General features: G+C 50.1%; 1 long non-coding RNA gene across 1 annotated transcript; it reads right to left on the reverse strand.

The window, feature by feature from the left end:
• Window positions 1–7,811: 7,811 nt before the first annotated feature.
• On the reverse strand, window positions 7,812–9,898 carry LOC135974495 (uncharacterized). Its single transcript, XR_010591757.1, has 3 exons — window positions 9,685–9,898; window positions 8,269–8,384; window positions 7,812–8,152 (listed from the first exon to the last, which is right to left on the reverse strand). It is a non-coding gene; the product is annotated as an uncharacterized LOC135974495 (long non-coding RNA).
• Window positions 9,899–11,732: the final 1,834 nt, after the last annotated feature.

Here is an 11,732-nt window from a genome sequence, read left to right on the forward strand (position 1 = left end):
GTAGGCTACCTTTGCAGCATGGAGAATGGTCTCCCCACTCTCCTTCCCCTGCAAAGAGACTTGTGTTATCAGAAGGTTTATGTTGACCTGTGCATCTGCCTCCCCGCCTCATCCCTCCTGGGGAGCAGTTTGGTAATTACAGGAGGTGACCAGTAGTGACCAGAGCCAAGTATGCTAGAAACAGAAGCTGAGCAAGCTTCCCTTTACAGCAGGTCGCTTAGTTACCCCAGAGCCAGGTCTGTAGCACCCCCAGCAGTGGAAGTGGTCACACTATTTTCGGTTGTGAAACATGCAATCTCAGCCAAGTCCGCAGAAGAGGATTATCCCCACTGCTTCAGTAAGCTCCCTCTGAACACAAACTTATGTAAATTTAGAGGGGAAGGTGCCAAGGCAAAGCCTACTGCACGTTTCATTGGGCTCAGCCCTGTGCACCAACAGAAGAATCAAGCCAGGAGGCCATTTTGTGGGCAGCAGAATAAGAAAACCTATAGTTGCTATTTTTCCAGGGCACAGGTGGAGAAGATTAGTCCTTTGCAGACTGAAAGACTGGCTTCTAAACCAGCATAGACTTTCTAATCTAGTTACTTCTTGTGATTTAGAAGGCCACAGTAAGTAGGGTTACCATATTTCAACAATCAAAAAAGAGGACGGGAGGAGCCCCGCCCTAGCCCCGCCCCCATCCTGTCCTAGCCCCGCCCCTGCCCCTTCCACTCCCTCCCACTTCCTGCCCCCTCAGAACCCCCAACCCTCCCCCCCACTCCTTGTCCCCTGACTGCCTCCCAGGACTCCACACCCTCCCTGCCTCTTGTCCCCTGACTGCCTCCTCCTGAGACCTTCCCCACATCCTAACTGGCCCCCTAGTACCCTACCCCCCTACCTGTCCCCTGACTGCCCCAACCCTTATCCACACCCCCACCCCCTGACAGCCACCCCCAGAACTCCTGACCCATCTAAACCCCTCTGCTCCCTGTCCCCTGACTGCCCCCTCCTGGGACCCCTGCTCCTAACTGCCCTCCAGAACCCCACCCCCTACCTAAGCCTCCCTGTTCCTTGTCCCCTAACTGCCCCTTCCTAAGACCCCTCTCCCTAACTGCCCCCCAGGACCCTACCCCCTACCTGTACCCTGACTGCCCAAAACCTTATCCACCCTCCCCCAGAAAGTCCGCCCCGAACTCCCCCCCCCCCGCTCCTTGTCCCCTGACTGCCCCCTCCTGGGACCCCTGCTCCTAACTGCCCCCCAGAACCCCACCCCCTACCTAAGCCTCCCTGTTCCTTGTCCCCTAACTGCCCCCTCCTGAGACACCCCCCCCACCTGTACCCTGACTGCCAAAAACCTTACACCCCCAACCCCCAGACAGCCCCCCCCAGAACTCCCAAACACCCCCCCGCTCCTTGTCCCCTAACTGCCCCCTCCTGAGACCCCCCCACCTGTACCCTGACTACCCAAAACCTTACACCCCCAACCCCCAGACAGCCTCCCCCCGAACTCCCTGACCCATTCAACCCTCCCCCCTGCTCCCTGTCTCTTGACTACCCCCCCCCCCGAACCTCCCTGCCGCTTCTCTGGCCCCCGGCCCCCTAGCACGCTCGACAGCGGGGGAGGGCAGCAGGCTCGGAGCTCCAGACGAACAGCCAGCGATCTGTGAGTGCAGGGAGGGAGGGAGGGAGAGGAGGGGAGTGGTGTCAAGTTTCAGGAGGGAGGAGGGGGAAGTGCAAGCAGGGCTCTGGCTCTGGCTTTTGGAGCACCGGCTGCTTTGTAAGCGCGCGCACGCTCTGCATGGAGGAGGGGAAGTCCGGACATTGACAAATTCCCCCCGGACGCTATTTTTAACCCGAAAAAGCCAGACATGTGCGGGGGAATCCGGACGAATGGTAACCCTAACAGTAAGGGCTCATCCCATGCTCTGGGTACCTTAAATAACCTTGTTACAAAGCATCATCCACCTTGATCTAGTCAACTGCTAGAAGCATCCTAGAGGATTTGCTACTCCAGATGTGTAGCCTAGGCCAGTTGCTCTAAGTCTTTCTAGATTACTGTACCCCTTGCAGGAGTCTGATTGGTCTTATGTACCCCAAGTTTCACCTCATTTAACTACGTGCTTACAAAATCAGACATAAAAACATAAAAGCGTCACCACACTATTACTGAAAAATTGCTTGCTTTCTCATTGTTACCATATAACTATAAATCAATTGGAATATAAATATTGTGCTTACATTTCAGTGTATCGTATACAGAGCAGTATAAACCAGTCATCGTCTGCATGAAATTTTAGTTTTCACTCATTACATAGCCTGTTGTAAAACTAGGCCAATAATATTTAGAGGAGTTGATGTACCCCCTGGAAGACCTCTGCGTACCCCTGGTTGAGAATCACGGGCCTAGGTAAAACATCACCTCCCCCAGCAGCTCAGGTCAGTAATACTGCCTACCTTTTAAGGAGGCTCAACACCAGTAGGACTTTGAAAGCACTTAGGCCTTGGCTACACTCGGGACTTTACAGCACTGCTGCGGCAGCGCTGTGAAGCGCAAGTGTAGTCACGCCGCCAGCGCTGCGAGAGAGCTCTTGCAGTGCTGTATGTACTCCACCTCTCTGAGGGGAATAGCTTGCAGTGCTGCAGGCTCTGATTACACTGGCACGTTACAGCGCTGTACTCGCTGCGCGCGGGGGGGGGGGCGCATTTTCACACCCCTGAGCGCAGCAAATTGCAGCGCTGTACAGCGCCAGTGTAGCCAAGGCCTTAGTCTAGCTCTTCCTCTCCTGCTCCCAGTCTTGCCCCAACAGAGCAGATCCAGGAAAACAGCACAGCTTGGACCACTCCTCTTCTCCCCCCCCCAGATAACACTGTAAAACATTCACTGCTGCTAGGGAGCCTGTAATCAGAAACCAGAAGAGACCCTTCAAGCAGCACAGGACAGCCAGCCCCACTCAGGCAATGCCTTTTAGGCAGCTAAAGTTAAGAGTTAAAACTTGCTTCCTAGCAGAACTAGACTTGCTCTCCTGCACCCTAACAGCTCAGCCTGGGAAGTGACAATTTATACCCAGCCAGCTGCCAGACAAGGGAGGGGAGGTTAGTTAATCAGAGGAGGCTGAGGAGGTGAAAACAATGGTCACCTGGTTTCACTAATGCAGTTTCCCAGTGGTTCTCAAACTTTTGTTTTTGTGACCCCCTTTCACACAGCAACCCTCTGAGTACGACCCCCTTTATAAATTAAAAACACTTTTTTTATATTTAATCCTATTATAAATGCTGGAGGTGAACAGGGGTTTTGGGGTGGAGGCTGACAGCTCATGACCCCCCATGTAATAACCTCGCAACCCCCTGAGGAGTCATGATGCCCAGTTTGAGAACCCCTGCAGTATCCTTTTCATACAGAGATAGCTGGGCACTGCAGGTTCCTCTTCTGAAGGGGAGGTGGGCTGGGGATGTCCCCTTTCTTATACACCCACTGTCCTGCACCCTATTCTCTCTTAACCCCAGCATCCTCAGCGGGAGGGGGCTGCCCCTGCCTCATTACTCCCTTTATCAATGGGATTGCAGGACCACCCGTGCTAGAGGCCTTGCCCCATCTAGATGTTTTGAATATAGTGCTGGTGTAAGTGGCCACATTAACGGTGCTGGAAGATAGCACCCTCTGGTCATTTATACAGGGAATAGGTCTAGTGCAGGCAATGGCAACGTGCTCCAAGTGAGGCCTGAAGGCGCCACCTTGGCTCTGTTTCCTTATCCTTGCGCTCTCCACTGAATGGACCACAAATATGTTTGTACAGAACCTAGCACAATGGGGTCCTAGTCCATGGCAACAGTGCTGAGTCTATTTCTTCTTCCTTCTTTGCTCTGCCTGTTATTTTGGGCTTTGTCATTTTTTTTTAAACAAGTCATTTTAGGCACCACTCACAACACTGCTTCCCTGGGACTACTGTAAAGACAGATGTCAGCTTGCACAGGAGCAAGAGGGAGGGGGAAACCAGGGGAAAGTTTCGTGGGGCTGGTCTACCTGGGTAAAGGCTGGTCTACATTGGGAACTTACATCGCCATAGCCACGTCTCAGGGGTGTGGATTTTTCACACCCGTGAGAAGTAGCTATGCTAACCTAACCCTGAGTGTAGACAGTGCTAGGTCAACAGAAGAGAGTTTATGACTGTACTACTGTCTAGTAGGAGCCTGTCTGTTAGAATCATCTAGTCCCTTGTGTCTTCATTTTGCAATGCTCAATAACACCTTAGTGCTTATTGCAACCGAAGTGCCAGTTCCTCTCCATTTACAGGGCACATGCCGGTTGGTGGGTTGATTGAACTATTCATGTTCTGGACCATGAAGTCTCCTAGCACACACCTGGCTAATTTCTACTCAGAGCTCAGTAAAGCTACAAACTGAAAAGTCCCTTTGGATTATCTAGTCCACCTGCTGGCCAGTAAAGGACTGGCCCTGTTGTACATTTATTAATACAGTAGAACCTGAGTTACGAACTAACCAGTCAACCTCATTTGGAGCCAGAAGTACACAATCAGGCAGCAGCAGAGACCAAAACAAAAAAAAGGCAAATACAGTACAGTCTTGTGTTCAATGTAAATTACTAACAAAAATAAAGGGAAAGCAGCATCTTTCTTTTTCGTAGTAAAGTTTTGAAGCTATATTAAGTCCATGTTCAGTTGTAAACTTTTGACAGAACAACGTTTTGTTCAGAGTTACGAACATTTCAGCGTTACGAACAACCTCCATTCCCGAGATGTTCGTAACGCTGAGGTCCTACTGTACCTTGTGCAGTCTTGTTTCAAAGAGCCCACGGCAAGGACTGTTCCCGACAGAGTAGTGAAGGAAACAATATAATCGCCCGTCTTCCATGTAGTAGAAGATTTCTGGGGGTTGCAGGTCAGCTTCCTGTTGGAGGAGAACTCAGTGATGTGGCGTCTGGGTATATTTCAGTGCAACTTGTTTTCTTTACACTGTACTTACCAGCCCTCGAACAGAGGCGGTCACAAATGGCCCTGTCTGAAATCTCGGCCTGAGCACCAGTGGCCAGTGGCCAGGAAGGAACTTCGCCCCCAAAATAAATTCTAGTTAAAGAGATGAAGGCAGGGAGCGAACCCTTCTGCTGCCTGCAATAACTCCCCACCCCGCCACAGAAATGACATGGCAGAACTACTACAGCATTTGTACAACCACCCTGCACAGCTCGCAAGTGAGGAAAAGAACTTGTCAATCCATTATTATGCGCTAATAAATTTGTTAGTCTCTAAGGTGCCACAAGTACTCCTGTTCTTTTTGCGGATACAGACTAACACGGCGGCTACTCTGAAACTTGTCAATCCATGTGCAACAGTGCCATCTACTGGCTCCTACTACCACCATGTCCGTTACCATGGGAAAAGATCTTCCCTTCTTTTCCCCTCATGGAGGGAGGCAGCCTGCAGGGGCTGCCCAGCCATTCAAGCCAGCGCAGTGGGTGTGGGCAGGAAGAGGGCCAAGTGCTGCAGGGAGACAAGAAGAGTTCACCTGCTGGCGTTTCCCTTCTTCTTGTGTGGCCAGACGCAGCTAGGCCAGGGGAAGATGGGAAGTGGGGCTGCGTTGTGGGAGGATAGCACCCCCACCCCCCACACACACACCAGGAGCCTGGTGCTGACCGCAGGCAGCAGCAGCGGGAGGCATAAGAAACAGGTGCACAGGTATGGAATACCAAGCCAGCAGGGAAAAATTCTTCCTAACCAGTATTGTTTGTCTGAGCGTAGCCCCTGGACTCCTCAGTGCCAGGTGGTGTCCAGACACAGAGCAACAGGACGCGCCCTGCCCCGGAGAGCTGATACTCTGAGTATAGGAGATGACACGTGGGTACAGCTTGTCCCACCTAGGAGCTGGTCCAGTCAAAGGTCTGACCTAGGGTTACCATACGTCCTCTTTTTCCCGGACATGTCCGGCTTTTCGGCACTCAAACCCCCGTCCGGGGGGAATTGTCAAAAAGCCGAACATGTCCGGGAAAATGCCAGCCAGGCACTTCCCCTCCCGCGGCGGCTCTGCTCCTCCCCGGACTCTTCGGCTCTGTTTAAGAGCCGGGCTGCCCGAGCGCTATGGGCTTCAGGCAGCCCCCTTGCCTCCGGACCCCAGCCGCCGGCCGGGCACTTCCCCTCCCGGGCTCCGGCGGCGCAGGGTCCGGAGGCATGGGGGCTGCCCGAAGCCGGTAGCGCTCGGGCAGCCCGGCTCTTAAACAGAGCCGAAGAGTCAGGGGAGGAGCAGAGCCTCCTCCGGCTGCGGCGGCTCTGCTCCTCCCTGACTCTTCGGCTCTGTTTAAGAGCTGAGCACTACGGGCTTTGGGCAGCCCCCATACCTCCGGACCCTGCGCCGCCGGAGCCTGGGAGGGGAAGCGCCGGCCGGGGGCACAGGGTTGGGGGCTGCCCGGCAAACCGTGAAGCCGGTAGCGCTCGGGCAACCCTTTCCGCGTGGCTGGGAGTGGGAGGGAGGAGGGGCGGAGTTAGGGCGGGGCTGGGGCGGATTTGGGGTGAGGCTGGGGGGTGGGGAAATGGGCGGGGCCAGGGCCCGTGGAGGGTCTTCTTTTTTTATTTGTTAGATATGGTAACCCTATCTGACCTCACCCACCTTGTCTCCAACAGATGGGTACAGCCCGCCCAGGGAGCAGGAGGAAGCCTGGTCTCCCTATACCAGACAGACACAGATGTTGGTGTCGTGATATTTTTTCCTTTTGGGGTGGGTTTACTTAGGAGGGGGATCGGTTACACAGGGAAGGGGAAGGGGATGTGTGGAGTGAAGCTGAGGTGAAGAGACTGTGGGAAATGGAGGGGAAGAGTTGGAGCAAACAGCCCATCAGCACAGGCCCCAGAACATCCTGCAGGTCTGGCTGGAACCTCCCAGAGCTGGCTTTGGCAGCTCCTGGCCTACCAGCTGGAAGCAGTGGCTGGCTCCTCTCTATAGTTTTCCCCCAGGCCACCTGGTGAGGGAAGGGAAGGCACCAGTGGAGTCCTTATACTCCCAGGGTGGGGGGCATCTCCCCTGCACTGTTCCGGCTCCAGAGGGATGCTGGGGGTAAGGGGCTCTGTTGAAGCATACCAGTCACCTGTACTGACTGACACGGTCACTCCGCATGTCATTTTGGAGGATGGGGGAGACACAAAGCAGCTTCCACTGAACCATAGAACCCATGGCGCTGACAGTTAACATGCCGGATGCACTGAGCTGGCGAGCTCTGAAGAGGAGCTCTGACATTCTGCTCCTCCTGTGCGCCTGCCTCATGCCAGGGCCGCCGAGAGCGGGTTCGGGCCCCGGTGAAAAAAAATTTTTGGGTCCCCCAGCAAGGGCGGGCTGGCTAAACAGGGCCAATGAGAGGGCGGGGAAGCCGGGCCCTGGTAATTTGTACCAGCTTCCCCCCCCACATCGGCCCTGATTCTTCCACCACCAGCATCTGACTCTTCACTGCAGAGGAGGCCACGCTTGCTACCTTCTGGGAGCAGAGATGTGTGCAGGAAAACAATGGCCCAGCTGCCATATAAACAGCCTGAGTCCTATGCAATGACAGGTAGATACCAAGTCATAATAGAATGCTTCAATTTTTGAAAGGTGAGAGGGTTTTTTTTTAAAAACCTTAAAATTCAGTCCCTGGCACAGGCTTGAACAAGCCTGGTGTATTTGGTAATGCTGAAGCATTACACGATGAGATTCTGGGGTAGAGAGAGGATTGTGCAGCAATTTTTTTTTTTTAAAGTCTACATAATGTGTTTGTGACAATAACCACGCCTAAAGAACAGACGAGAAGGCTAGAAAATATGCTATTGGCCACTGCAATATTTCCCACCAAAAATGCTCTCTGCCTTAGTATCATTAGCCTCATGAGAGTTGATCAGTGCACTAGAACCTCCACTATGGACCAGCCCATACCCCTCCCCCACTCCAGACCCTATCAATAAGAGATCCCTACTTAGTGGAAGGAGATAATTTCACTCTCCAAGCTTCATCTGCCTTTTAATCATAAATGCACTTCATATGTACCCCATGAGGATGCTATGAACTCCTAAAAGTCCAGCCACTAAGACACTTATTTTCCTCAGTATATAGCGCAAGTCTGAATTTATTGGCAGTTTAATTTTGTCCAGGGAAGAAGCAGAGGTTCACCTTCCATTTTATAGAAAGAGTCTTGCCCACCCTGTAACACAGGAAGAAAAGCATTAGTAAGAGATGCACACATAGATGAGAATGCAGGTTTTACATCAGGTGGGGTAGATGTGGTATGGAACTAGCGTCTCTCTGGCTTTCCATTACCTGGTGGCTGCACAGTTCTCTGCTTCTGAATGCACTGAGGAAATCAGGAGTCATGGTTTGCAGGATTTGCTGGTCTGGTATTCAGAAACACTGCCCTGCCCACGTGCTGACAGAACCTGATTGGAAGGGAGGAATTGATTTAAGCCAGCACTGCAGTGCTAGAAGACAAACCTCCGAGCACCCAAGTTTATTTTGCCTGCCTCAGCAATGGAGAAGCTGAAGTTATAACTAGGTCATTTCCTTGCATGGAGAATGGACAAGAAGAACTAGGATCACAGTTTGCTCAGGAACCTCTCAGCTGTTCTCATGTACTATGGGCACATCAGAGTATCTGCCCAGCCCTCATCAGGAGGTGGAATGGGAGGGTATGAAAAGGACAGCAGACTAATTAACCATTGGCCAAACCGGACAGTCTCTACGCAAAAGAATTAATGGACACAAATCTGACATCAGGAATCAAAATACTCAAAAACCAGTGGGAGAACACTTTAACCTGTCTGGTCATTCAGTGACAGACCTGCGGGTGGCTATATTACAACAGAAAAACTTCAAAAACAGACTCCAACGAGAAACTGCTGAGCTAGAATTGATATGCAAACTAGACACAATCAACTCCGGTTTGAATAAGGACTGGGAATGGCTGAGCCATTACAGACATTGAATCTGTCTCCCCTTGTTAGTATTCTCACACTTGTTATCTAACTGTCTGTCTGTACTAGGCTAGCTTGATTATCACTTCAAAAGTTTTTTTTTTTCTCTTAATTAATTGGCCTCTCAGAGGTGGTAAGACAACTCCCACCTGTTTATGCTCTCTGTATGTGTGTATATATATCTCCTCAATATATGTTCCATTCTATATGCATCCGAAGAAGTGGGCTGTAGTCCACGAAAGCTTATGCTCTAATAAATTTGTTAGTCTCTAAGGTGCCACAAGTCCTCCTGTTCTTCTTTTTGCGGATACAGACTAACACGGCTGCTACTCTGAGACTAATTAAGGGCAGACATATCAGAACTACCAGAGGCCCAAGCCTACTGCCCAGTTTTTCTCTCTCTTTACAGAGGAACTCACTCCTTTTCATATTTGGCATTAATATGTACCAAACTAAGGGCTTGGCATGTGGGGCCACTCTGGAAAGTTTAAATGAATTAACTACAGGGGTTAAGTTAATGCATCTAAACCCCTGTGTGGACACTGTCACTTAGAATGAGAGTGGCTTTAGTTCATTGTAGCTAACGCAGAGGCTCAACCTTTAGTTAATTCATTTTCTTCTAAGTGCCCCTGTGTGAACAAGCCACAAGGTAGGTTTTTGCACTACATAAGTCTAGCAGTGCTAGCTGAACCTAAAGCCAAAGAATTTTCCAGTCCACTGCTGTCCTCTGTCTCCTGAAGCCCCCCTCAGCACCTGGCCCTCATACCAAGCTATGGAGAAGGCACTGAAGGATGGCAAGCTGAGATTAGAAGCTTGATAGCATTCAGGGAGGTGAGCAAACCCAACTCATTTGCTACAATATTTCCTTGAAGAGATTAATTCCTGCAAGACTGGAGTAAGGAAAGGAAGGAGTTCTATTCTCCCCCCCCTTCTCAACACCTCCTCCCAGACTTAACCACCAGCTAGAATGCTGCACCCAGCACCTGCCCTCCCAAGGCCCATGACTTCTCAGGTGCAGGCTCCTTACTTGACACAGAAAAAGCTGATTAGTAATTAGGCAGCTGCACCACCGCCCCACCCCCAGGCGCTAACTCCTAAGAGTCACATTAAAGATTAGATTAGACAGAAGTGATATTTCAGGATGAGCATTCAGATGTTCTGTATGCAGGACAGATTCCTAAACCTAGCACCTTTGAGATGTTTGGACTTTGCAGATTCCCCCGTTTCTGCTCTAAGGACTGTTTTCTTAGATTGGAAGTTCCTCAGGGCAAAATCTGTCTTTCCCCATGTTTGTACAGCACCTAGCACAACAGGTGCCCTAATCCTAGTCAGGAAACCTTGGAATAGCCCTGTTCACCCAAAGCGTCACTTTCCCAGTACGTCTAAATCAGATATTTGGGGCTAAATTACTGTTTGTTTTTGTTTGTGGGGGGGGGAGGGAGGGAGGAGGGGGAAATAGACACACCACTATCACAAAAGATTCTGGCACATCAGAACTCCAGTGTCTGCTAGAACACATTTATACACACACAGAGCAAAGGTTTCAGAGGGGTAGCTGTGCTAGTCTGTATCAGCCAAAACAACGAGGAGTCCTTGTGGCACCTTAGAGACTAACAAATTTATTTGGGCATAAGCTTTCGTGGGCTAGAACCCACTTCATCAGGTGAATGAAGTGAAAAATACAGGAGCAGGTATAAATACATGGGGATGCTTTACAGTACAAAGGATGGGGGTTGCTTTACCAAGTGTGAGGTCAGTCTAATGGAGCTAAATCAATTAACAGCAGGATACCAAGGGAGGAAAAATAACTTTGAAGTGGTAAGAGAACGGCCCATTACAGACAGTTGACAAGAAAGAGTGAGTAGAGCGATTCCACACCCCTTTTGGAAAGGAGGAATCTTTGAGAACCAGCTAGTTTAGTTCTAGATTCCTTGGTTTTGCTTCTGCAGCCCAGTTCTTCCCCACATCACCCTGTCAAAGTTAGAATCAGGACTCACAATTTGTCAAGACCACTCTGTTTATTAGCACAGCGCTATGCCAACATATACAGATAATAATGTGAGCCCCATGCAAGACTCAAACTGTCCTTTTTATAGAGATAAAAGGGCGCAAACTTAACAAAGGAACAAAAGAGGGCAAGCCTGATAAATTTACCTGAGGCAAAAACACACATCTTATTTCCTCAGGTTTCAGAGTAGCAGCCGTGTTAGTCTGTATCCGCAAAAAGAAGAACAGGAGTACTTGTGGCACCTTAGAGACTAACAAATTTATTAGAGCATAAGCTTTCGTGGAATGCATCCGAAGAAGTGGGCTGTAGTCCACGAAAGCTTATGCTCTAATAAATTTGTTAGTCTCTAAGGTGCCACAAGTACTCCTGTTCTTCTTATTTCCTCACTAACTCTTACGGATCTCCAGCTAATGTCCGACCATTAGCCTAAGTGGACCTATTGTTCTATATCTTAATGTTTCTCTTCCTGACAACTATATCTCAACATACCTTATTTCTACTTAAAGGCACATACAGCATTTCTTTAATCCATTCTATTTCTTCAATATAATTCATTTCACTTTCACAACCCCTACAGATTAATTTAATGGGGGAGAGGAGGAAGATAAAACCTCCGACCACTTATACCAGCCCATAAACACCAGACCATGTTATAAACCACTTACTGCTGCTGGTGAATTTATAATCAAAATAAGAGGAAAAACTGAAAACAGCAGGAGATTGATATTTGTATTCAGCCAATACCTGCCCAAGGCAAGGACACGCACACACAAAATCATTTCCTTTTAAACTCAGAGAGCTCTGCT

The sequence above is a fragment of the Chrysemys picta genome, chromosome 12, assembly GCF_011386835.1.
Source record: "Chrysemys picta bellii isolate R12L10 chromosome 12, ASM1138683v2, whole genome shotgun sequence".
In the NCBI taxonomy this organism is placed as follows: domain Eukaryota; kingdom Metazoa; phylum Chordata; order Testudines; family Emydidae; genus Chrysemys; species Chrysemys picta.